General features: G+C 50.6%; 1 long non-coding RNA gene across 2 annotated transcripts in view; it reads right to left on the bottom strand.

Moving 5' to 3' along the window:
- LOC123803115 (uncharacterized) overlaps positions 1-25,929 on the bottom strand; it is a 153,958-nt gene that overhangs the window by 66,585 nt on the left and 61,444 nt on the right. For both annotated transcript variants that reach the window (XR_015721248.1, XR_015721249.1), the window contains one exon: positions 18,355-18,483. This is a non-coding gene — a long non-coding RNA (uncharacterized LOC123803115). The remainder of the gene's footprint in view (positions 1-18,354; positions 18,484-25,929) is intronic.

Raw genomic sequence — 25,929 nt, 5'->3', positions numbered from 1 at the left:
CGGCTTATCTCCTGCATCTTCTCTGGGCCTCTCTGGAGGAAGCTCATTTTGGTGTTCCGGGATCTGGCCAGCATATGATCATGGGGCACTAGACAGATGGTGGCTCAAATCCTTGCTAAGCAGACAAAAGGCAATGTGGGTGTCACTGGACACGACCGTTACAGGGGAATCTGGGACCAGAAGATGGCCTCTGAATGGAGAACGGAGACATCTGAATTAATGTCACGCCACCATCCTCACCCCCCCCACGTGTCCATACCCACACGTGCACACAGTTACACACACGCACACACGTGTGCGTCCATATCCACACGTGCACACATACACACCGTTACACACATGCACACAGATCCAAACACACACACACACAAGCAGAACCACACACGCACACACGCAGTTACACACACACACACACGTGCATACACGTGGCCCCCTGTCCCTCTAGTATTACCATCAGTCACGTTCAACATGACGCATCAGTCACACCCTGTACTTATCAATACAACTCAAGGACCCCGGATGCTTTGGGCTGACGCCTTAGCTAGACCTCCACTAGCAATTCCAGAGCCAAATACATCCAGAGGTAAGAAATCTCTAAGAAGAAGGCAATTCAGCCAACCCCGCTGCTCTTTACCTTAGGCTACTGGTAAGAGAGGAAAGGACAAAAAAAAAAAAAGAAAGAAAGAAAAGGGAAGGAAGCTATCCCATAATATCCATCCTCAGGCCTTGGAGCCGGTTTGCCTAAACGTTGCCACGGTGATGTGTATAGAAGTCGGTCTTCACTCTGAACCACAACCGCTGACTTGACAGAGAACACCCGTCTGGGCTCCAGAGTCAGGTAATAGCCAGGGAGCAGGAAGGCATGTTTCTGCTCAGGTTGAAACTTGAGAGTTCTACCTCGCTACAGGAAGTCGCAAGTTACTTTGTGTTCTGTTTTTCTCTCTGCGTTCCTCTTCCTCTCTTCATCCGTTCCTCACCTCTGCAGGGAGAGAGGATGTGGGGGGGGGGGGGTGGCAACAGCCCCAGGACAAGCCTGAAGAGAGAGTGGGGCTGGCCCCGCCAGGCCTGGCCTGCAGTCTTTGCCCAGAGCAGAAGGCAGAGGGAGGCTGGCCCTGGCGTCCTGGTCTACCCTGCCTGACTAAGCAGAAACACGGAGCTGCAGAGTGGCGAGGCACCCCAGGGAGAAATGTGAATCCGCAGGATGGAAAGTGACTTGCTCACAGTCACCCAGCAAAGACAGATTTGATCTCCCATCTCCCATCCAGGGCCTTTCGACATATATGGCAAGGACATCCCCCAGGATGGTCTAGGAAACTGACCTACTTCTCATAGGAAGTGCTGTGTCTGTCCCACACATGGAGGAGGGCAACAGACGTTTGATGAATGAATCAATGAATCAATGAATGACTGCAAAATCAGAGAATGGATAGCTCTCTCTTTCCAGGGTTTCTGGATTCCAAAGTGAACTCACAGCAATGAAATAACCTGTTGCAAAGACCTTGCATCCCTAACTACCCAGTTCATAACTCACCCAGCGCCAGCCCTCTCCCAGGACTCCAGGTGTGGCCACCTTTGCTGAAAATGAGAACTCCCAGGGTTCTCATTAATAAGTGCCCCCCACTCCACCCATCGCAGGAATAACAATGATCGATGAACCAAATTCTAGTTCCGGTGTGCATTTTTGGGGCGGTGAGGAGGGAAGCTGCTTGCATGCGGCATGAGTAGACTGAGAACGTAATCCTTACACATCCTTTTGTGTGAGGTCCCATTTTGGACCGGGGTTATTCATTTATGAATGAATAAAGTGCCACCTTGGATTGGCAAGCGCCTTTTGTGACTCAAGATTACAGCGAGGCTAATTAGCACTTAAAGGGGACTGAACCAACCATGGTGTCCTTACCTTATTGAAGCCAATTAAATTAGCCAGTTGCATGCCGCGTTAACCGCCCCCCCCATGGCATCCCAACGACACCGCTCATCTATAAATAGAAAAGCAGTTGGAGAAATGCGTAGCTTCTGCAGAGAGAGAAGCTACATGTAGGAACAAACACACAAAAGCACCTTCTCAGGATAAGCTCCCTGCTTCTTGGGCTTTTGTAGCCAAGCCCTGCTGGCTGGCAGCTTGGTGCGTCTCCTTAGTGGGAACCATGATGCATTTGGCTGGCTCTTGGCTTCCAGTCCTACTTGTAATTTGAAGCGAGGGTAGATGGCTGGGGTCAGACAGCAAGGAGCCTGCAGGCTTAGGGGGGAGCCTCCTTGCTTGATGAGACACCGCAGGGCGCCGAGGTAGGAAGTCCTAAAACTCTGCAGTGCTCGGCATCCGAAGCTGGATCCTTCGAAAAGTCTAGGAGGGGGCAGAATTTAACTCGGGCTTTAGGAGCTCCCTGGTGATGAGTGCGGAACACACCTCAATACCCCAGGGTGTGACATTCCCAGGGCACCAGGAGATGTCTTACTTGCGTACCAAGGATAAGACAGATGTTGCTGCCACTTGCTGAGGATCCCCAGGGGAAAAGCAAGAACAGCGCTTGGCACTGTCACAGAAGCTCCGTAAACGTGTGTTGATTTAAACAAGGAGAAGTCAACCCCCTCCCTGGCTTACACTGCTGCCGTACCAAAGAGGAAATAAACCGTGGTCATGGGTGAGTCGAAAAATAACGTGGGATTGACTTCGAGATCTATCATAGAGTGCTTTTTAAAGCTGTTTCATCAGATGGACCTCGCTCATTGTTTTAACCAGGTTGACACCGAAAAGGATCTGTGCGTGAGGCCCCATGTGGACAAGAGGTGTCCAGAAGTGGACAAGTAGGGATTTCCTGCTGAACACACCATAGAAAGCAGGCTCGTTGCCGTTCTACGGAGGAGACATGGTGCCAGTCAGAAAGCAGCAGATTGTTGGGTGGGGCAATGTGTGTTCCAGGATGACTCAGGCAGCAACAGAGCTCAGAGTGGGTTCCAAGTATCCAGAGTCCCAAGGGGCCGGGCTTGGAAATGGCCAAGCCCACGCCAAGGTAAGACCCAATTAACTCTCACCTCCCCTTGGGAGGGTTTGAGATCTCAGACTCGCCTCTTCCCATCACTGTCCAGCTAGGTAGCCTTCAGGAGTGCACGCTCATCCTCACACCAGCCCGAAGAAAAGTGTACAGTCATGCGTGTGAGTTCACCTTCAAAGTTAAGTACATGTGCTCCAAAGCTAATCGCTGCTGTTGTTTTTCTGGATTCTCTGCTGGTTAGAAGGATCAGAGACAGTTCCATCTGCCAACATTGCCAAGGCGAAGCCTCAGCTCTGCCCTTTGCAAGCTGGGTAGCCTTGGGCATGTGGGTGCCGCGCCCGTGGTCCCAGAACCGTGCTAGGTGCTGGGAACGCAAAGGTAACCACCTCTCCTGGAAGAGTCCTTGGGGAAGATGAACACCCCAGCCCCAAATTTCAAGACCACGTGGTCAGTGCTGAGAGGCACCAGGTCGTGTGTGTGAACACGCGTGCGCACACATGTGCACGTTACACACTAGGACCGGAGAGTAAGATGCTAAGTCGTTACCATTCCTGAGGGCATTCTACGTGCTTCCCTTCCACAGCTTTATAGGTAGCTAGTACTATCCCCATTTTACAGATGACGAAACTCTACAGCTCGTGGAAGCAAAGTAAGGTCCTACTATGACGTAACTAGGACACGGGGGAGCCGGAATTCCCTCATCCTGTCTGAGCTCATAGTCCCTGCATCATGCCTGACCTTGAGGATTTATGGTCTGGCGAGAGACAACGGGCAAATCCAGGTAAGAAAGAACGACATCAATGGGAAAAACATACGTAGATAGATCAATAGTCTCGTCCCAGCTTCATTTTCCAAGTTCCAGATTCAGATTCGCAGTGGCTTCCTGAAAACTGCCTCGTGGGAACACGGGAATCCCGCAGCCGCCCCCAAATCGGCAAATCCCAAATCTTCATTCTCCCCACCCTGCACCGGCACACCTGGTCTACCCTTCCAGATTCCTTACCTCGGCCCATCTTGTAATCGTTCAAACAAGTGTCTTCATGCCCCTTCTTCTCACCCCGCACACCCCAAATCCTGCTGAGTGTACTTTCCACCCTCTCACAGGATTCCTTCGGCCTCTCTCTTCCTGCCGGCACTGCCTCATCAAGGCTGCCATCGGACCTCCCTCCTTGAATCTCCCCTTCATGCTCGAGTCAGTGACTCTCCAGCAAACCCATGTAATCAGTTCACTCTTCCGAACTAAAATGCCTTGCCGATGTCACCAGGCTTTCAGAAGAAATTAAACCTCTCTGAGATCAGTCCTTGCATGCCTCCAGCCCCCTTCTAATCTACGTTCTTGCCCTGTCTTCTACTCACTCATGTCTGCTCTGTGGTTCCCCCATTCCCTAAAGGCATCGATTTTTTTCCCCCAGTTCCACAAACATTACCAAGTGCCCCTTTATTTGCCAAGCCCCGTGTTGCGCATAGGGATGCAGGGTTGGTTTCTCAACTGCGGCACTGCTGACACATTGCACAGAGAATTCGTTGTCGTGGGGGCCCGTCCCAGGCATGATAGGACGCTAGCAGCATCTCCGGCTTCTACCCACGAGATGCCAGCAGCAACTCCCCCCGACGTGGTGACAACCAAGAATGTCCCCCAGCGGGACAAAATCATCCACAGTTGGGAACCACAGCTCTAGAGTAACATATGCTCCCTGGCCTCTGAGAGCCTGCCCGTGATTTGTTAGAAGTGATGGACTCAGATTGTGCGATGCAGCCTGGGGGACCCTGAGGACATGAGCGTTTCCATGGGGTCACCTGAGTTAGTGTCCTGACCCCTCTGCTTCCTTCTGTGGGACTTTGGACAGTTTCATGAATCTTTCCAAGCCTTTGGGTACTCATCTGTAAAATACGAATTCTAATTACGACTCCAAGCCCTACCATGTGCTTTAGATAGACAGACATCCCTACATACCTGACGTGCGGAGACCCTCAAGGGATGCGATTTTCCTAAGCCTCATCATACACCTTCCACATCCCTGGATCATGGCCCAGAAGTAGGTTCTGGGCCTTTGCCACATGCTGCTTCTTCTACTTAGAATCCTAGCTCCCCTCCCTTCTCACCCTTTGACAGATCCTTTGAAACTCAGTTCCAGTGTTGCTCTCACAAACTGGTACAGCGTCCCAGAAACAGAGGCACGTGCTGTCTTCTTTGTGTTCTTATGTGCTTTCCTTGTCTCTCTCTCAGCCTACTATTCCTCTTTCTTTTTTTTTTTTTTTAAGATTTTATTTATTTATTCGACAGAGAGAGAGACAGCCAGCGAGAGAGGGAACACAGCAGGGGGAGTGGGAGAGGAAGAAGCAGGCTCACAGCAGAGGAGCCCGATGTGGGGCTCGATCCCACAACGCCGGGATCACGCCCTGAGCCGAAGGCAGCCGCTTAACCGCTGTGCCACCCAGGGGCCCCTACTATTCCTCTTTCTGACTTGCTCTTTCTCAAGATCAGAGGCCAGCAAACTTTTTTTCTTAGGGGCCAAAAGTAAATATTTTATGTTTTGGGGGGCCACAGGGTCTGTGTTACAACTCTTCAACTCAGCTGCTGTAGGTGAATGCATCTATAAACAGTAGTACACAAATGGCTATGTGCCAATAAAGTTTTATTTATAAAAAAAAGATGGCGGCTGGATTTGGCCAGGCCTAGGACTCTGCTCTGAGCAGTGAGCTCCTGGAGGTCAAGGCCTGTGTCTTATTGCACCCGGTGCATTGCAGACACTGTTTAAATGATTAATAGATGAACGGATCCATGATCATCATCACACCAGTATTAGTAAAACAGGTAGCTATAAAATCTTTTTGAGATTGTGTGCCTTAAGGAGCTGACCGAAACAATCCCAACAACTTCCAATGCTAGTTCAGTAATTGCAGAGCCAACATACATTGAAAGAAGAGTGGAAAACCTCTCTTCTCTGGAGCCGTGAGCCAAGGTTTAGGTAGCTGTAGGATTGCCAGAGAAAGTACGAGATATCACGCTAGGTTTGAAATTCAGAGAAATGACAATGAAGTTTTTGGCACAAGTATGTCCCATGCAATTTTTTTTTTTTAAGATTTTATTTATTTATTCGACAGAGATAGAGACAGCCAGCGAGAGAGGGAACACAAGCAGGGGGAGCGGGAGAGAAAGAAGCAGGCTCATAGCGGAAGAGCCTGATGTGGGGCTTGATTCCGTAACGCCGGGATCACGCCCTAAGCCAAAGGCAGACGCTTTAACCGCTGTACCACCCAGGCGCCCCCCATGCAATTTTTGGGACATACTTAACACTAAAAAAATATGAGTTGTATATCTGAAATTCATATTTAATGGAGTGCTCTTTCTTTGTTTTTGTTAAATCTGGCCACCTGATTTAGGCACAGACTGTTGACAATCTCTTCTGTTTCCCTCCCTCAACCTTCCAGCAGAAAAGATGAGAGCCTGTCTGACCTGCTGGGCCACCTTCCCGCCCTCCAGGAAGAGGGCCCCCTGTAAAGCTCATGGCAGCAGCAAGAAGTTCTGTTGGAACTGGAAATTTAATTAACAAAATGCTAACATGTAATTTCGAGGAGGAGGGGGGAAAAGCGTTATCACGAAGTTAATAAGAGAACTATTTTAATTACGGTATTTAACAAGTTATGACCATGCCACTATGTTCTCTGGGGAAGGATTTACCCAGTTCAAGAATCTTGGGGCAGGGAAGGGATGTGATGAGGACCGGAGGTGGAAACATTGCTATCCTGTGCTTCTCTATAGCAAATCTTTGAGTCCTCGGGCCCAGCATTGAAAAGCCCCAAAAAGTCAGCTTGAAGGAGCTCCCACTTGCCAAATCTGGGATAATTTGAACAACAAAATCAATGAAGCAATGGCTTATGGCTAATGAAAATAGGAATGCATGAGTCCATACTGATAGAAATAAATCGAAATTTTTAGGAGAAACAAAATTATTTGCGTTGTCTCAAAATGCCTCCCCATGCAGGAAAGATATTTACTAACTACATAGGGAAGAGTGGTAACTTTCTGATGGCGGAACCCGGTAGGCCCACCTTCTTCAAGTGCTAAGCGGTGTGTATCACGTGCCAGGATGTAACGAGAAGGACACAGCACCACTTCTATGATAATGTCTGCCAAATACGTACACCACGTAAAGGTAATTGTGAAGAATCATTACACAAACTGAAACTAAGGGACATTCTAAGAATTACTGGCCTGTAGTCTTTAAAATTGCCAGTGACACAGGGGCACCGAGTGGCTCAGTCAGTTAAGCAAATGACTCTTGATTTCAGCTCAGGTCATGATCTCCTGGGGCACGAGATCAAGCCCCATGTTGGACTCCACGCTGGGCATGGAGTCTGTTGGAGATTTTCTCCCTCTGCTCCTACCCCCCACTCTCTCTCTCTCTCAAAATAAACAAATAAATCTTTTTTTAAAAATGCCAATGTCACAAAAGTCAAGCAAAGACTAAGAAACTGTGATGGTTCAACGGGGCCTACCGAGACGCATCGATCACAACTGGATCCATTATTGGAACCATTGGTGAAACGTGAATGGGCCTTGGGTGCTAACGTCAGGATCAGGATGGCTGTACCCCAGCTTACGTAGGATGCAGTTATGGGAATGCAGCTGTGTGGAAGCTATGCTGCTTGTAGAAATGACACACTAAGATTTTCACGATGATGGGGCATCACGTTGGCAACTAACTCTCAAGTGCTTCCTAAGACAAAAGTTCTTTGTACTGTATTTGCAATTTTTCTGTACGCTTGAGATTGTTTCAAAATAGAAACCTAAAAATTAAAAAAAAAAAAAAGCCTCATAGGGTGACAAGATACAGACATCCAAAGGTAATCGTGAGGGAACTGGATTTGGGATTCTACCAAGACAAAGAGGTTGAGTACAACTGAGGGGGCCCAAACTTGAACTGGGAGCTACGGGCTCGCCTGTGCAACTTCGTGTCAATGAAGCACAGAGGTGATGCGCAAAATTCTCAGGTGGGCCCTTCTCAGCTCCTCCTCCCCAAAAAGCTTGTGATGATTCATAATCAGTGCAGGTAAACCAGATGTCCTGGTGCTGGTTCCCTGCGGATTTTCTTCTGCTCCAGGACACCATGCCCACGTCCTTGACTTTACCAGCGGGGTCCTGGGGAAGGCTTTGCTCCTTTGCTCCCCTACAGCACGCTTCCCAGAAAGCTGGCTGCGTCTGTGGTGGTGCGGCTGTGTGTCTGTCCCACCCGGCCCCTCTCCTCGCTCCTCCCTGTGGGGCCCGGTGGCCTGCAGCTCACGGGGACAATGACAGAGGTGCTGGAAACACAGCTCCGGCTTGTCCAATATTAACCAACCTTCTAGCAGCAGGCCCTCAGATACATTCCAGGCCTTGTGTCACCTCTTTATCCTTACCACTTTGAGTCACCACAGAGGAGATAACAGGGGGACCCAGTGGCCACCAGGATGGGATGGCTCCTCCCAGGCAGCCGGACGCATGTCAGGGTAGCGTGTTTAAGGAAAAGAAGTCTGATCGCTCCATCGGCACGAAACACAGGTGCTCACCCACCAGAGTCACAGACACTCCCAAATATCTGCCCCAAACACTTACTCAGATCCCCGTCTTCTCTGATGACTGGTTAATAAGGCCGCGGGCGCACCAACGCCCCCTCCCACCCCAGTTTAGGTTCGAGAGACTGCAGATCCCACCAGAAAAGGGAGGGGAAAATGCCCTCCTAGACCAGTTCAGGTGTCTTTCCTCCTAGAATTCTCCAGGAGAGGGAAGAATGCAAACTATGCTTTTCTCTCAACGGCTGGGCTGCCATGAGGCCTGGCAGCGGGCGGGTCAGAGGGATGGCCCCGACCACATAACATGACCCTGGCACCCAGCTCCGCGTGGCACCCTGACAAACCAAACACGAAACTGCCAGGCTCATTCTCCGCCACCCGTGCTGCCGGGAATCCACCTCTGGACAAAAAGAGAGTTTGCTTAAAAGTAGGGGAGATCAGCCCAAGGGTCTCGGCAAACTTGAGGGTTTAGCCTTAAGCAATAAATGTCCACCATCATTCTCATCACGTGTGGTTCCATTAAAGAACATGGTGGCCAGGTCATTCAACCGAAGCATGGAAACGTGAAATGGCCAGCCGAAGCTCGTATTTATAGATGGGGTCAATTAAGATGTCTCTGGCCAGGATTAAAAAAAAAAAAAAAAAAAAGCCCTGAGAAAAGTGACTTTGAAAAACAAAGACATTTAATTATGTCGTAGAGGAAGAGGTCTGAAGGTAGGTGGTCCCAGGGTGAGTTAATTTGGAAGCTTGAATATCTCCGGGCTCTGGGTCACAGTCCCTGAAATTTTCCTCTCTTTTCCTCATGGTCACAAAATGGCCACCACAGCTCCAAACATCAAATCTTGTATTGAGCACCTGTCGTCTGCTAGGCACTATGCAAGGACGAGCCAAACAGGAGATCCCTGACTTCTGGTGTCTTACAGTCTATTGTTAGTCCAGAGAATGTCCTGGGACATGGCCATCTACAGTGATTCTGATGCCGTTCCATCCTGATTGCATAAAACAGCTTTGCACAATTAAATCTGTACTCATATATTTTAAAACTCAGAGGTAGTCTGAAAACTCGACATACCCAGAATTTCTTTCCTCCAGGGTTCCAGCTTTCCCAACTCCTTGAAGGAGTGTTGTTAAATAATCAAAAGATGTTATAAATTGAAAGCATCTAATTGATGCTACTAAAAATTGAGCTACCCTATGATCCAGCCATCGCACTACTGGGTATTTACCCCAAAGAGACAGACGTAGTGAAGAGAAGGGCCATATGCACCCCAATGTTCATAGCAGCATCGTCCACAATAGCTAAATCATGGAAGGAGCCGAGATGCCCTTCAACAGATGACTGGATCAAGAAGACGTGGTCCATATATACAATGGAATATTACTCAGCCATCAAAAAGAACAATTTCTCAATATTTGCTGCAACATGGACGGCACTGGAGGAAATAATGCTAAGCGAAATAAGTCAAGCAGAGAAAGACAATTATCATATGGTTTCTCTCATCTATGGAACGTAAGAACTAGGAAGATCGGTAGGAGAAGAAAGGGATAAAGAAAGGGGGGTAATCAGAAGGGGGAATGAAGCATGAGAGACTATGGACTCTGAGAAACAAACTGAGGGCTTCAGAGGGGAGGGGGGTGGGAGAATGGGATAGGCCAGTGATGGGTAGTAAGGAGGGCACATATTGCAGGGAGCACTGGGTGTTATACGCAAGTAATGAATCATCGAACTTTACATAAAAAACCAGGGATGTACTGTATGGTGACTAACATAATATAATTAAAAAACATTATTATATTTAAAAAAAAAAGAAAGAAAGCATCTAGCACAGTGCCTGAGCCATGGTAAATACCCACAAGAAGTAAATTCCCATGTTCTGATATTTCAGTCTCCTGGCCACCACGGGCATGTCTCCTCATCCCTTTTAGGAAAGAGGTTCCTCTTGTTGTGTTCTTAACCAAACTACTGCCTGGTGACAGGAGAGATGGTGATTTATAGGGAACCTTCTATTCTCAGCCTCAATTTTCCCACATGGGCATCTGAGCTAATCAGTGTTCTCAGAGCATGGCATGTACTGGGTCCCGATCAGGAAATCAGTCCCAGATTAATTCTATACAGAGAAAAAGTTCTCCCACAGCTTCAGAAACCACTTCTTAATCAATTCGACATCTCGGAGATTCTTGCCCCAAGACCAAAAGACAGGTAGATGGATGTCTAAATGGATGGGAGTTAAGAATCTTCTCTCAATTGATCAGTTCCTAGATTTCGGTTACCAGGCTAGCTACACATCATCACATCTACTCCTCCTAATACTCAAACGAAGGACGTATTATTTCTTTTAGTTTTCCCCCAAACGAGCTTGGATTCAGAGGCTCCAAGCTTTCCCTGAGGATACACAGCCAGCGGTAAAGCCAAGATCACACCCAGCTGACTTGAGACCTGATCCTTCTTCTTACTAGAGAGGTTGCCTTTAACCACAGAGAACAACGGGTTAGAGCCGGGACCTGGGCAGAATGAACCCTGAAACAGCTATTCAAGCCTCAAAACACCTGGTTAGAACGGTGGGCAAAACCACTACCTTATTCACTCAACAAACACGCTGGCTCTATGCTCAGGACTAGAATGTTTAGAAGGCTCTGAAATCAATGAGACAGGAGAACCCAACCTTCGAGGACCTCCCATCGACGCAGGGGTCAGATTGGTGGGAGACAAATGCATATATAGATCATTTTATTTTTTAAAAAAGTGGAAGTGGAAAGACAACTGAACATGTCTACTTCTGGAATGAGAAACTATAGGTGGGTTTTTTTTTTTCCTGACATTTAGTAAGAGAAGGCGCTTTCCAAGCAAAAGGTATTGTTAGGGAACCCATACATGTACGTAAATAGCAACAGAGTTGGAGGGAGAAACACGCGCTAATGATCTGATTCCCCTTGTTGCCGAGCAGGAGAAACATTCCCTCCTGATTTTCACACCGCTCTGCCAAGTGGGAAAATTCCCCTCCACATCCCTGTATCAACTCTCCATGCCAAATCTCTGGAGGGCGGGCATTGAGGAGGCCCGTGGGGACCAGCTCTGCTGCAGTCGGTCAAATGTGAGAGGGAAAGCCAAGCAGGGAGGGAGAGGGAGATGAAGTGACAGACTGAGGTCAGCCCTTCGGTGGTGTCATTTTGGGCAAAGTCACTGACAGTCTTGTCGAAGTTTCCACTTCTCCGGATGCTGGGAATAACTAGCTTTGCCCCTTGACTGTTAAAAGAAGCAGAGGTCCACAGGCTCAGGGCGATGGAACCAAGCAGAAGGGGCCCGCCCTTCCCCTCATCTGTTCTGCTCGGGAGACCGTGTTGATCAAGAATTCTGACTATAGAGACTTTTTAATTACATGAGACTCGTCTCTGAGTTCTCTGAGCCCTTCAGTGTCATGCCTGCTGCCCTGTGGCCTCTTCCCAAGACAGTCCCCGCGAGTGTCCCAGAGGTGGTTGAAGTCCAGTGGGCACTATAGCTTTCTGGTTTCTTGACCCCAGTTTCAATGCTTGTCACTGTCTTTGCTCTTCACCGACCCATTTTTATGGCCGAGTCTTGGACTTGCCATCATCCCAAAACAGTCCCGCCTCTGACATTTAAAACTTGAGATCCCTGACACAGTGTCCCATCTTTCCAGCTCTTTCTCTTGCTCAATCTCTCACCTCGTCATGCTCTTCAGACTCTGGACTCCTCCCTTTTCTCTCACTTTGTCACCTTTCCCCTCCTGTCCTTTTCTTCCCAGGTAAGCCCAACCAGCCAAGGCCGCGCTCCTGCCAACAGCTCAAACAGTGATGAGGTCTTTCCGCTTCCAGCCCCGCTCGTGCGCCAGGCCAACCACAGATCTGCTCTGCCCCCACTTCCCGGGGGCCCAGGACCACTGAGATTGGCTCACAGACCCCCACACAGACAGGACGGCAGCGTTTGCCAAGAGCCAGCGTGACTTCCTTAGTGCTAAGCCATCCTCTCACAAGTTTCTCACCAACCTCACCCCCCCGTTTTCTTCACAGCAATGCCAGGATCGAAGCCCTTTCTGCCATCTTTCCTAGGGGAGGGGATCTTGCCTATTTCGCCAAAAACAAAAGGAAAGAAAAAAGAGGCAAGTAGACGTGAACTTCCTCACTCGGTGCCCAACCCTCACTGCATCTGTACCTCCTTCCCGCGTCTCTAATACGAGTGGTACCTGCCTTCCATCCAAGAAAACCCACACATCGTGCCCATTTCTCCGATAACCTCCCTGCATTTTTTTCCTTCTCTCTCTCCGTTGACTTCTTCCTGTTGGTCTATTGGCATATTCAAGAGTTTTCTATCTTGAAGGGTCTATTAACTTTGCATCCCCTCTAAATACGGTTCATTGTCTGCTTATCTTCTACCTATTCCTTGATCAATCGCCGGTCTATCTCCCCACATGCACACTACCAGGTTTTCTGCAGTGAAGCCTACATTTAGGGTAGCTACTTTCTCGCTGTCAATGCCCCTCAGCTCATTGGATGTGTCCCCTCCTTTTCTGCACCAAAGCAACTCGCTCCAAGGTCCACGCGGGCTCCTGACTCCCCGACGTAAGAGTGATTTTCGGCGGTCCTGTTTGCCCTTTCTGCTATGTCTTCCGTGTTATCTATGCATCCTCCTTTGGATATGCTCCCGCTTCCTTTTCGGACCCTGGTCACTACTTCCTAACCAGCTCCCTTCTACGCCCATCGCGCCCCCTTAGCTCTATGGAAACTTCACTTTTTCTCCCCATCTTGCCAATGTGGCTGTTTTCCAAGACTCAGTTCTCTTGCCACTACCTCTTGTCCCAGGGGGGAACTTACTCACACTGAGACGGTTACCACCACCCACATGCTAACGACTTCTAAATGACTATCCCCATGCACACTCTCCCCTGGGCTCTGTACCCCCAGAGCCAACAGCATGCTGGACATCTCCACCAAGACCTCCCTGGAGCGCCTCAGAGACCCCCCCTTAACTACTGGCTTCCCTCATGACCTCTCTGTCTCCCTCCATGAATAGAACCACCCACCACTGTCCGAGTAAGAAAACCAAGAGGCATGCTGAATGCTCCCCTACTCACTCACATGTAATTGAAAATTAAATCTAGTTGATCCCGGAATCTCTCAACCACTGCCCCCCACCCCATTGGCACCTCCATCTGCACATCGTTACTGTCAGCTTCCTTTGCCTGGGATTTGGAGAATGTCCTTATCTGGTCTTTCTGCCTCCAGCCTAACTCGCTATACGTTACCCTCTGCATGACGCCAGAGTCACCCTTCCAGCCTGCAATCCCGATCCTCTCATCCCCATGCAGGTAAAGCTCTTTACTGGCTCCTTACTGACAGCAGGGTGAAGCGTGCTCTTCTTCTCATGGCATTGGACTTCCTGGGACCCTGGCCCCTTTGCTCCTGTCTGGCTCCCTGTCACCATGGCTCTCCTTGCGTGTGATACTCCAGCCATCTGTAATTGCTCTGACCACCTCGGTGCCTTGACATTTGGGCTGAAATAGCTCGTCTCTAACCTTATCTTCCTCCGCCTTCTTGCCTGTCTTGGGCGGGGAAGGGGTCTCTGCTCTGGGATCTCATCTCTTGAGAAGCCTCTCCTGATCACACCAGAAGATTCTGGCACTCCGTCACATGGCATTGGGGTTGTTTATCTGCTCCTTTCTTTCTTCTAAGGGAGGAGTCGTGTTCTTTTACCTTTATGCTCCAAGGGCTTAGAGTCAGGCTGAGTGAGTATGCATAACATTGCGTGAAGCGCGAATACATGAATACATGAAATAAAAGAAGCAGCACTGTTCCCAGTCTTTCATCTCAAGTATAGACAACTGAGAACAAATGTGCCAGCAGGAGGAAAGGGAAGGGGACCGCAGCCATAAATGCAGCCAGGTCCAAATATGAAGGTCTTTATCTAGAATATTATTTTGCAAAATGGATCATATAATTAGCATGAGATTACTGTAAGAAGAACCTTGACTACGCATGAGTCCCTATTATTTGAAGTATGGGATTGCTGATACCAAATCATCCTTCAATCTGTGGAGTGTTCACTGTATGCCAAGCCTCCTTGAGCCTCTGACTCGGTTTCTCCACCACCCCAGAAATAAAAGCCTTGCCTTTGAGCATCTGGCCGCTGGATCGTGGCTCCTAGAGCAGATCGGTCTGCACCCCGGAGAACAGATAGCCCCCTTACGTGCTGGGTTGCCGCTCCCACAGACCCTTTCTACCCTGACTTCAAATTTCCTGAAACTGAGGCTTCCTGTTGGTCGTGGCAGGAGTCAGCGGCTGCCCCAGTGCAGCAGAGATGGGACATGGGGCCAGGGTGACTTAGGAAGGAACCAAGTCTGGGCGGGGGGAACAAGCGTGTACAGGGGGAGCCAGCCAGGAAGGGGCGTACCCCGATTCCAGTCTGGTTTTCCAGCTTCTAAGATATTTTGCTTTTTCCAGACCTCTGGACAAGCAAGGCTCCTGGGAACAGAGCCACGTCAAAGGAGGTGGCGTGAGAGAAATGGCTTCAAGAAAAAAAAAAAAGAACTTTATCATGTCACCGCTTCTCCTAGAGCAAGGAATCCCAAAAGGTTTTAGCCCATTTCATATAATTTGGGGTGTGCCTACAGTTAGGGAATACTGTTTTGGATGACTCCATAGGGAGGAGCCCCCTACTATCTACCTCCCAGCTCTTCACCCCTCCACTCCCCCACCCTACCCCGAGACACACCAAAGGAACTTGGAGTTCAAATATGTATATACCAAGCGTCTTCCATTCCGTCTCCAGGTCATTGTCAGACTACTGCCGGAGAACAGCCAAAGACAAGTGCCACCTTCTCGGTGACTCCTCTTTCAAACCACCAAACCCGAAACTAGAGTTTTCTATGGTTCCCCAAACTCAACAGCATGTACTCAGGTGCCATGCAGACGGCCCACCAACCCGGGCTCCAGAACGACCATTTCAGGTGAAGAAAACGTATCCGGCTATTTCCTGCTACCTCAAGCAAATGTCACCATGTGCTTGTTGGTAAGTGGGCCAACTTCCAGTAGTGAATTTTATTATGACCTCTAAAGACTTTGGTTAACAAAACAGAATCCTAGAAGCCAACCTAATGAATATTTATATCCGGAGCTCTGTTAGGCACTTGTCATGAATTGGGTCGTTTAACAGCAACGAGAGACTTTTTGCCACACTCTGGAAGGAAACCAAGGGAAAAGGGACGTCTGCCCACCTGCCTCTGACCCCTGCCCCCAGCCCCCAGCCCCCAGCCTGCAGCGTGGAAGGGAAGCACATGCCTCCTAGACCTTTCCCCACAGCTGCCTGGGGCACTCTCTGCTCCATCCAAACCAGGCTCGGAACTCTTCCAAAGAATCCTACCTCCGGCCCTCTGAGTATGACCTCTTGGAATTTGATCTCTGACTCTTCATAGGCTTCTGATTTGCTTTTTCCTTGTGATCCTTCCTCTGGGCTCCAGGCCCCTCAAAACCAGCAAGAGGGGCCACAGCGAAGGGCTCCTGGGAAGAATTTCACCTCCCAACAGTCGGTCCCACACAGGCACTGATGGTGCCAAGTGGGGAAGGAAGGCCGCAAGGGACCTTGGAGATGGACAGACGCACGTCCCAGGGTCAAAGCAATGCCACCGCGTGCCCTGTTTCTGTTGCGTCAAGCCTGAGTTTGGTCCTTCTTCAAAACCAACCCGTCAAAGAGTGGGATAGTGCCCTGGCAAGAAAGGTGATCCCCTCCTACTCAGTTCCTGGAAGCATTAGCTCATCAGAACTTCCTTGCTCGCCTCCGTGGCCGCGAGAGGAACTTGCAAGGAGGGAGCTAAGTGGGGGGTGTGGCAAGCTCTCTGCTGCCCTGCTGGTTTGAACAGACCTCCCTCCTGCTGCTGAGATGGTAGGTCTTCGGAAAAAGAGTCTCAGCTGATCAGGCTGCCATGCGTTCCGTGTTCCTCTGAGCCTGCCTGCAGGTCCGGGTCTTTCCCTCCCCATCCCTTGGACCTCTCCCCTCCCCCATTCTCTAGGCTCTCCTGCCTCCCCTTTCCTGTTCACTAGCTCTTGTCCTGCCCAGCAGACAAAGGGTTAAACATTCCCAGAACTAGAGAGGCCAGGAGGCAGAGGTGCAGGTGCTAACAGGGAAAGTGTGGGCTGGAATCTAGAACGATCTGTCACCATTCCAAGAGCTTCTTTGGGTGAGGAGTGCTCACAGATTTCACTCACAGTCTCCAGGTGAAAATTGCATAAATCTAGAAACTGTGAAACTCAGTGGAAATTTAATTAAATGAGTTACTGTATGGAGAGGGTGAGGGGCAATGCTCGGCACGTAGTGAGCTGCATAAACACTTTGAAATGAGTAAGAGTTTGGGGAAATATACATTTCAACATCACAGCTGTCTATATATTCCAGAACCCTTGCAAATGGCTATTTGGCTTTGTGTCTGTGCGCTCAAAGTCACTGTTCTCCCCGTCACCAGTACTAAGGTGTTTCTCTCCTCCATTTCTTTCCTTCTTTCTCTCCTGTCCCCCTAAGAACCCGTGAGTGTGCATACATGGCTAACAATCCCCGTCTTCTGTTCTCACCCGGTATGCCTTCCTCTCAAATCCAGTAGAAAGTCCTGATTTCCCTGAACCTTGTGTCGGTGTGGCTTATGTGGTGTCTTTCCTATCGCCTTGGCAGCAAACACATTGGTTTTATAATAATAATCATTTCGTGCTTTAGAATCAAGCTGTAATTATAGAAAAGCACTGGAAAGCCCATCTAAAGTAAGCTTTCTCTCCCAAACACATTGGCAAGGGCTCTGGTTGGGTTTTCAGCAAAGAGCGGGTCTAGAAATCAAATGGAAAAGAGGTCGGAGGTGTGGAGGGAGGTGAGACTCCAGCGGTTCTAACGTCCTTACTGGCCCTGAGCGAGCTCAGCGCTGCTGTGCACTTGTCTGTGAAAAATGCCTAGACCCCCACAGCAGAGAGAATCATCTATAGCGTCCTGCAGAGTCAAGGAGGAGAGGGAAAAGAAGCAGGAATGCTTCCTTATTCCTAATTCGTGCTTCACGGGGAAGGGAAGAAGGTGGCTAAGAAAGCAGGAAACTTCCTTCACCCAGATGTGCATGGGGCCGGCGCTAGAAGCGGACCTCCCCGCTCCGTGAACTGCTCCAGGCTTATGCCTGGTCCTGGCCGTGCTGAGTTGCAGCTGAGTGCCCGAGGCCCTCCTGTCCCCCAGGAGAAGGGAGTGACAGACGTCGCGCTCCTGAGACATGATGAAAGAGATGAGTCAGAAGAAGTGGGAGGGAAATGGGCTCCAGGTTCCGGGGGGCCCAGGGGCCCCCAGCTGGATGGGGCTGACGGAAAAGGCAGGGGATCCCTAAGGGAAAAAAATATCACTGTCTCCAGCTTCCTTCTTTCTAACCTACTCCGGTGTTTCAGAAATATGCCTGATAAAGGGTGGTCAGGTCTGAGAGCCACGAAGCCATCTCCAGGTCCGTACTGACTGCTTGCTCAGTGTCTCACTCTGTTCCTGATCTAGGCTGATAAAGGGACTGGGGCAGGTTGGATGGGAACAAGGAGGCCAGGGTGCTGACCTGGTTTTGATGTGGTTACACCATAGAATGTCCGACTCAGAGCCGTTCTCAGGTACCACTGTTTTGCAGATAAGCAAACCAAAGCTCAGAGAGAGCAAGGAGTTTACCTAAGACACACAGCAACCCAGCCGACTGGCAAGACTTTGCCTTTTTTGGCCCCTAGGACGATACAGTGTGCAAGGACAATGCAGAAAAGCAGTACGTGAAACCCACATCTCTGTCTCCGGGGGGACACTGACCTCCACACAGCTCTCCAGCACCTTGCCACCTGCATGCTTCAGGACAGCCACAGAGCTGATGTTATCCACCGACCGTGGTGTCTCAGTCCAGGTTAGAGTCCAGGATCTGTGATGAACAAGGTCCCGATCCTACAAAAATCAAAGGAATCGAAGTGATTAAACATGGATCCGTGATGGAAAGTTTTTCAATCAAACACTGTAAAGCTTGAGACTCTTACGGCTCTTTATTATTAGAAAGGAAAGGGACCCACGGCTGATGGAAACACCGTACCACCCGCCTCGGACGAGGGGTTGCCAGGAGGGGTGAGGAGGTGGAGCCCAGCGGGTCTGGTGGGCAGTGCAGCTATTCTGCACGATACTGTCTTGGTGGATACATGTCCTCAAACCTTCATCCAGACCCTAGAATGTGCGAGACTAAGAGTGAACTCAGGTAGGCTATGCATGCTGGGGGATAATGGTGGGTCCGCGGAGACTCGTCCATTGGAACAAATGTCCTGCTCTGGGGGGTGGGGGCAGTCAGGGAGACAGTCAGGGAGACTGTGCATTCGAGGGGCAGGGATATATGGGGAATCTTGGTACCTTCTTCTCAGTTTTGCTGCACACCTAAAACTGCTCTAAAAAAAAAAAAGGCTCAAAAAAAAAAATCCTATGGTGGCAGGGATCCAATTTAATCCAACCAACATTTAATTGACTTGCTAGTTTCAGCAATATAATTTTTTTTTCTCCCTGACATTTGCCAGTTTCACTTTTCACAATTTTGTCTTCTATTTTATTTTGTGAAAATACAAAGAAAAATAGCAAGTGGCCCCGTATCCCAGGAGAACATTCTCAAGCTGCAGTGCACACATTTCAACCATCGCAGTCACTGGGTGGCGGGGGTGGGGGTGTGGGTGCTTGTTAACAACGCACATCCTTGGGCCCTCCCCCTAATCCATGAATTCAGGTCCTCTAGGGACAGGGACAGGGAACCTACATTTCCACAACTTCCCCCAAGGGATCCTGTGTACTCAAGTTCGGTAAAAACCATCTCCTCGGGGCGCCTGGGGGGTTCAGTCAGTGCAGCGTCTGCCTTCGGCTCAGGTCATGATCCCGGGGTCCTGGGATCGAGCCCCATGTTGGGCTCCTTGCTCCCCGGGGAGTCTGCTTCTCCGTCTCCCTCTGCCCCTCCCCCCACGTGTACTCTCTCTCTGTTAAACAAACAAACAAACAAATAAATAAACAGAAACCATCTCCTTGGTACGAGGAGCACGAAAAGCCTCTGGGAAGAAGTATGCCCGCAGCACGGCTGTACCCTCAACATTTGTAATCTAAGACTGATGGGAACAGACCCACAAAGGACCACAGGCACCAAGTGCAGAGCCGGGGGCACGGGACCAACACGTCCCCCTTCCGAACGATCATCAGTTCTGAAAATCCGCCGTCACTGTGGCTTTTCCCTCCTAGATGGAGCACGAGAGGGTCAGACTCGTTCACGGTTGTCTCCCCAGCACGGGGCTACACAGACGACCTCGGCTTGTCGCAGAGGAGACACAGGGAAAGACACTGGCAAAGATTTCCCAAACTTGCCCCAGTGATTTATTCATCGCTACGTGTACACGTGCAGATCTCCCCGAGGGCCCCGCGCAGAACACCCCTGGCTGTGGGGCCGCGCGATACAACTCACACGGAGCTTGGACACGACTCCTTGGCCGCTGAGGAGACAGTGACCCCACGACTCCTTGGCCGCTGAGGAGCTGCTTCTTCTTTTTTTTTTTTTTTAAAGATTTTATTTATTTATTCGACAGAGATAGAGACAGCCAGCGAGAGAGGGAACACAAGCAGGGGGAGTGGGAGAGGAAGAAGCAGGCTCACAGCGGAGGAGCCTGATGTGGGGCTCGATCCCAGAACGCCGGGATCACGCCCTGAGCCGAAGGCAGACGCTTAACCGCTGTGCCACCCAGGCGCCCCCCCACGGAGCTTCTTAACCTGCCGGAGACCAGGAGCATTCTGTTTCCAGAAGTCACAGCTCTAGGGAGTCCTGCTTGCTCGGGGTGGTGGTGCTAGCCTGGCTCAGTTTCCAGGATACCAAACGAAGCAGCCGGACGGTTCTCAGGAGGGAGTCAGGCAGTGAGTGGAAGGGAGCCCAAGGCCTGCAGAGATCTGTAACACCCGCTCCCGTCCCAGCACTTGCCTCACCACAGTTCAGAGGACCCTGGATGCCAACCCCGCTGATGTATTTTCTTTGAACTTTTTCTCTTCTTAAATTTAAAATGCTCCTGAGATTGTTGGAACCCAGATGCCCGCTGGGTATGAATTACTTACTGCTTGAGTTTGCTAGGGCTGCAGTAACAAAATGTTACAGACCGGGGGGCTTCACCCAAGTGTATCATCTTATAGTTCTGGAATCCCGGAGTCCGAAACCAAGGTGTGGGCAGGGTCGGCTCCTTCTGAGGGCCCCAAGGGAGGGATTTGTCCAGGCCTCTCTCCTCGGCTTGCAGAGGGCCGCCTTCTCCCTGTGGCTCTTCATGTCTTCTTTCCTCTATGAGTGTCCCTGTGTCCAGAGATTTTCTTTTTATAAGGACACCAGTCATATAGGGTTAGGGCCCAGCCTACCATGATCTCACCTGGACTTGATCACCTCTGCAAAGACCCCATCTCCAAATATGGTCGCCTTCTAGGGGATGGGGATTAGGGCTCCAACATGTGCATTTTGAGGGAGGGGGGACACAGTGCAATTAACTCCCCATATTAACCAATCTCCCTCTGTTGGGACAGAAGCAAAACAAAGAGAGGTTTGAGGAGAAAGAAAGCCTGCCAGTCAGCAGAGGCCCTGAAAGAAGGGATCAGTAGCCCCGGGGGCGGCGGGGAGAGGAACACACACTCGGTCTCGGTGCCCGGTGGTCCTTCCCAGTCTTCACTTCGCTGTTACATTTGCCACCATTTCCCTCTGCACCTGCCCCTCGGGTGACACGGGCGCACTGGTGCTCTGCAGCTATAGGAAGAGGGCAGAAAGTGGAGGTATTCACTAACTCCCCTTCTCCAAGTCCTCCGTCACTCTAATAACCTGCTCCCACACTGAACTCCCTCCAGAGCCCAACATGTGACATTGCCTTTGCTCCTGGGCTGCCCTCAAAATACCTTCCAGTAGTGACCAGGGGGCGGATCCTGTCTACTTTAAGACATTTTTCAGTTCTTTTGGCAACAGGCTAACCTGAAGTCCAATACCAGTTCTGTCACTTACCACCTGTTTGGCCCGGAGCAAATTACTTAACCTCTCTGTGCCTTGGTTTCTTTATCTTCCTGGTGGAGATGATGGTGAGCCTCTGTGTTATTGTAATGATTCAATAAGAGAGCATATGTAAAACACATACATGTGTGTGTGGAGTGAGGCTGGGGTTCCCTGCCGCTCTGCGACGCACGACTCCTGCTCCTTTCCGTGTGCATGATGGTGACCTGCCATTGCTCTGCACAGATGGAGGCACTAGGAAACGTTCTCCTCCCAGTGCTGACCCCAAATCAGCCCCAGACTTCTTGTCCCTGTCCCTAGAAGCCCACCTCTGCACCCCGCACTCTTCCTTGAAGTCCCAAATATTTTTTTTTAAAGATTTTATTTATTTGTTTGAGAGAGAGAAAGAGAGCAGGAGCAGCGGGAGGGGCAGAGGGAGAGGGACAAGCGGGCTCCCCACTAAACAGGAAGCCCAACGTGGGGCTTGATCCCAGGACCCTGAGATCATGACCTGAATGGAAAGCAGACACTTAACAGACTGAGCCAACCAGGTACCCCAGGCTCCAAATACTCTGTTCTGAATATACCAATTCCTTGGGTCACTTTAAGGGGAAAACCCTCTAATAAAGTTTGGACGGGTACAGTTGGTGGGGTGAATCGTGTCTCAGAACTTGAGCCCCCCCCCCCCCATCACACTGGGAGTTCTGGGGGATCTTGATTCCTGTGGCTCCAGATAACCCGTCCCTATATTTGGCAAGCCAAGCCAGAGCCTTGGCCCTTGATCTGTGGTTGCTTTTGAAATCCAGCACCCAGGTGAAAGAGTTAACATAACTTCATAGCAGGAGGATTTCTCCATAATCTGTACACATGTCCCGGGGATCAGGACTGTGGGAGGTGGTGCTATTCTGTGGCGGTTGCTCGGGCCCTTGGCCCGCAGCCCACCAAGCTCCCAAAGCCCTCTTGTTCAAGTCGACTTCAGACTGAATTAAGAACAACCGAGCAGAAGCTGAGGCCTCCACAGAGCCATCACCCCGGAGCCTGGAGAAGGCCAGGGAGATACGTATCTTATCATGAAGCAGAAAGTTGGAAGAGGCTCCTGTCACCTCACCTGTGAAAATAAGCCAGCAATAACCAGCAGGGTGCAGGGGCCTGGAACTGGGGCTCCAAAGGAACCAGAGTCACGGCCGTGGAGGATGGGGCAAGGGCAGCTAGGAAAAGTGCCCTCCAGAGCAGCCTCGAAGGGACCCCCCTCCTGCTGTCCCCCTAGGCAGGACAGCAGGAGGGCCCGCCTGCTCTCCCACCCGCTCAGCCGAAAGGCCCTACACCACCTCTCCCCTCACACTGGTGTGACTTAGGAACTGATGTCTGAGAAGGGCTTCGAGGACAAAAGCGCAAAGAATGCAAAGGAAAGACAGAAGGAAGGCGACACAGACCAGGTGGTCCCTCACCTCTGGAGCGAGAGGCCCTGGCAGGGGGAAAACGTGGAGAAAAATTAGCGCCTTGGTGGGTCAGCCAGATGACTGTTGGGTAGTTTCTAAGTGTGGGTCGTCGGCTCCCACATCAGGATAGCCCCCTGTTCTGGGCTGTTTCTGATCGATACTGACTCCTAGGCTGCCATCCAGACTTTGGAGGAGAGCATCAAAGTGGACGAGGAAACTGGCATTTTAAAACATCCTTCTGGTGATTCTGGCCACAGATTTTTGGAGGCGAGGATAACCTAGAACAGGGATTGGCAAACTATAGCACGGGTGCCAAAGGTGGCCCACCGCCTGTTTTTATAAATAAAGCTTTATTGAGACCCAGCCACCCCCACTTGTTTACATATTGTTTATGGCTGTTTTTGCAATACAATGGCAGAACTGAGTTACTGTGACAGAGATCCTGTGACCCTCAAAACCTGGCCCTTTCCAGGAAGTGTTTGCCAGCCTCTGGTCTAGAACAGCGACAACCTTAACACTGCATTAGAATCACCTGGGAAGTTGCAAAAATGACGCATGTGGGTCCGCTCCAAATTAGTTCAGCAGTAGCCTTGGGCATGGAGAGATTTTTATGCTGCTAAGGTCCAGACAAAGTTGGGAGAAACCCTGTGTATTTACAGAGTTGGCAATGATTGGGAATTGGCTACTGCTCCCTCCTCTGATGGCTAATGGCTTCAACGACTATTTAAGGAGGACCTTCTAGTACAAATAAGACACTGGGCTAAAAGGTGACTCGGCCGTGCCTGTCTCCTAGGGGTACGCTGTTCGTTTTGCAGTAAGTGAAACTCAGCATGTTTCTCCCCTTGGATGCCAAGGGCCGGCTCTATCCTTAAGGAGACATCCCTCAGTTTGCTCCAGAGGCTGCCCAACGCCGGCCGGCCCACGGACTGGTAGCCTCAGAGTCACTTGTGAGAGCCATCTATCAGAAATCCGGACCCTGGATCCCGCCCGGAACTGAGGCGGGGGCCCGGGAAGGGTTTTCGTTAATGAGCACCCGGGTAGTTGCCGAAGCTTCCAGACTCAGGAACCCCTAGTAGAGGTCTCTTTGAGGCCCAGCTGGAGAAAATTTCATTTCAACTAGGTTGAAGGTGTTATTCTAAAGCCCGGAGGCCCAAAGGAGTCATTTTTCCTGTTTATGGTACAAATTGGAAGGTAGCTGATAGGGGTCCATTCCTTGGCCCCCGGTAAGAAGTCAGACCAGAAGGCCAAGATCACTCTTTTTTTCTTCTTTTTAAAGATTTTATTTATTTACTTGACAGAGAGACAGAGAGCACAAGTAGGCAGAGCAGCAGGCAGAGGGACAGGGAGAAGCGGGCTCTCCACTGAGCAGGGAGCCTGATGCGGGATTCGATCCCAGGACGCTGGGAACATGACCTGAGCCAAAGGCAGCCGCTTAACCGATGGAGCCACCCAGGCGCCCCTGCCATGATCACTCTTGAAGGTAGTGTGCGTGTGTATGCGCGTGCGTACGTGTGTGCATGCATGAATATAAGACTGTTTGTGGGTGACTGTGTGGTGAAGACAAACACAGTAGTGTGCACACGTGTGAGTGTGCAAGGGTGTGTCAGTGTGTGAGTGTGAACGTGTTAGTGTGCAAGTGTGTGTGTGTGAATATGTGTGAGCATGGGGGTGAGTGCATGTCATGGTGTGTGACATCGTGTATAGGAATAATCCCTCCACGAGAGAAGGTTCTTTTTTTTTTTTTAAAGATTTTATTTATTTATTCGACAGAGATAGAGACAGCCAGCAAGAGAAGGAACACAAGCAGGGGGAGTGGGAGAGGAAGAAGCAGGCTCATAGCAGAAGAGCCTGACGTGGGGCTCGATCCCATAACGCCGGGACCACGCCCTGAGCCGAAGGCAGATGCTTAACCGCTGTGCCACCCAGGCGCCCCTACGAGAGAAGGTTCTATCCCTTGGGAAGAGCTCAGGTTCTGAGCGGGGCGGGACCAGGGCGGAGCGAGTGAGATGCCAAGGGCACTGATGCTCAGGGTCCCCTGTCTCCGGCGGGTCCCGGTCCCACGGCCGGCCTTCGGGTCCCCTCCACCACTCACCCGCCCCGGGAACGCAGGCGGGTGCTATCGCTTCTCTAAGGCTGTTTCCTCTTCCAATAACTTGGGAACACAGCGACGTCTCGCTGCTCGAGTGTGGACCGGGAGAACAAAGAAAACGTGAGCTAACGCTTTCAGGCGCACAGCCGAGGGCTTGGCTGCCCGCAACCGCTCATCTGTCTGTCCTTCCACGAACTGCTGAGTGAGAGCGCGCTGTGGGCCGGTTCTGTGCCAGGCACTGGGAATAAAGCGTCGAACAACATAACATAAACTGCTTGTCCTCATGGAACGTATGTTCCAATGGGGACGGGAGGGGGACAGGAGCACACTCGAACAACCGAGCGACGCGATGGTCCCCTCAGATGGCTGTGAAAGCCATGAAGAATCGTGAGCAGGGCCAGGCATCACGCGAACACGGGCACGAACGTTGGTCATAATCGAGAAAACGCTGCCGTGGACACATCACCGCTTCCCCAGTGTGGATGTTTCTCCGTCTTCGCTCCAACATTCCCCAACTTCCTGGGACTCAAATATAGCGATTTGTGGTTAAAAACTGAGCATTCTATTGAGAAAGCTATGCAAAGCCAAACAAAAACACACAAAAAAATAAAGTAGAAATGTAAAAACAAACAAAAAACCCCACACTTTTGCTGGAGGTTTGTTTTCGATGGCCCTTCTGCTAAGACGGAATGTTGACCCGCCCGCACAAAAGGGCGGGGCCTTCCAGAATGCGGCCGAAGCAGGGCCCCGTTTCCAAGGCGGCCCGCTGACAGCTTCAGGGACGGCAGGGACCCGGGCCTGGCCCTCCAGAACCCAACCCCTCATTTCCAGCACGAAACTCT

Source organism: Ursus americanus, chromosome 23 (genome assembly GCF_024610735.1).
Source record: "Ursus americanus isolate L20-20 chromosome 23, mUrsAme1.1.p, whole genome shotgun sequence".
Classification (NCBI taxonomy): Eukaryota; Metazoa; Chordata; class Mammalia; order Carnivora; family Ursidae; genus Ursus; species Ursus americanus.
This window is presented reverse-complemented; position numbering and strand designations above follow the sequence as displayed.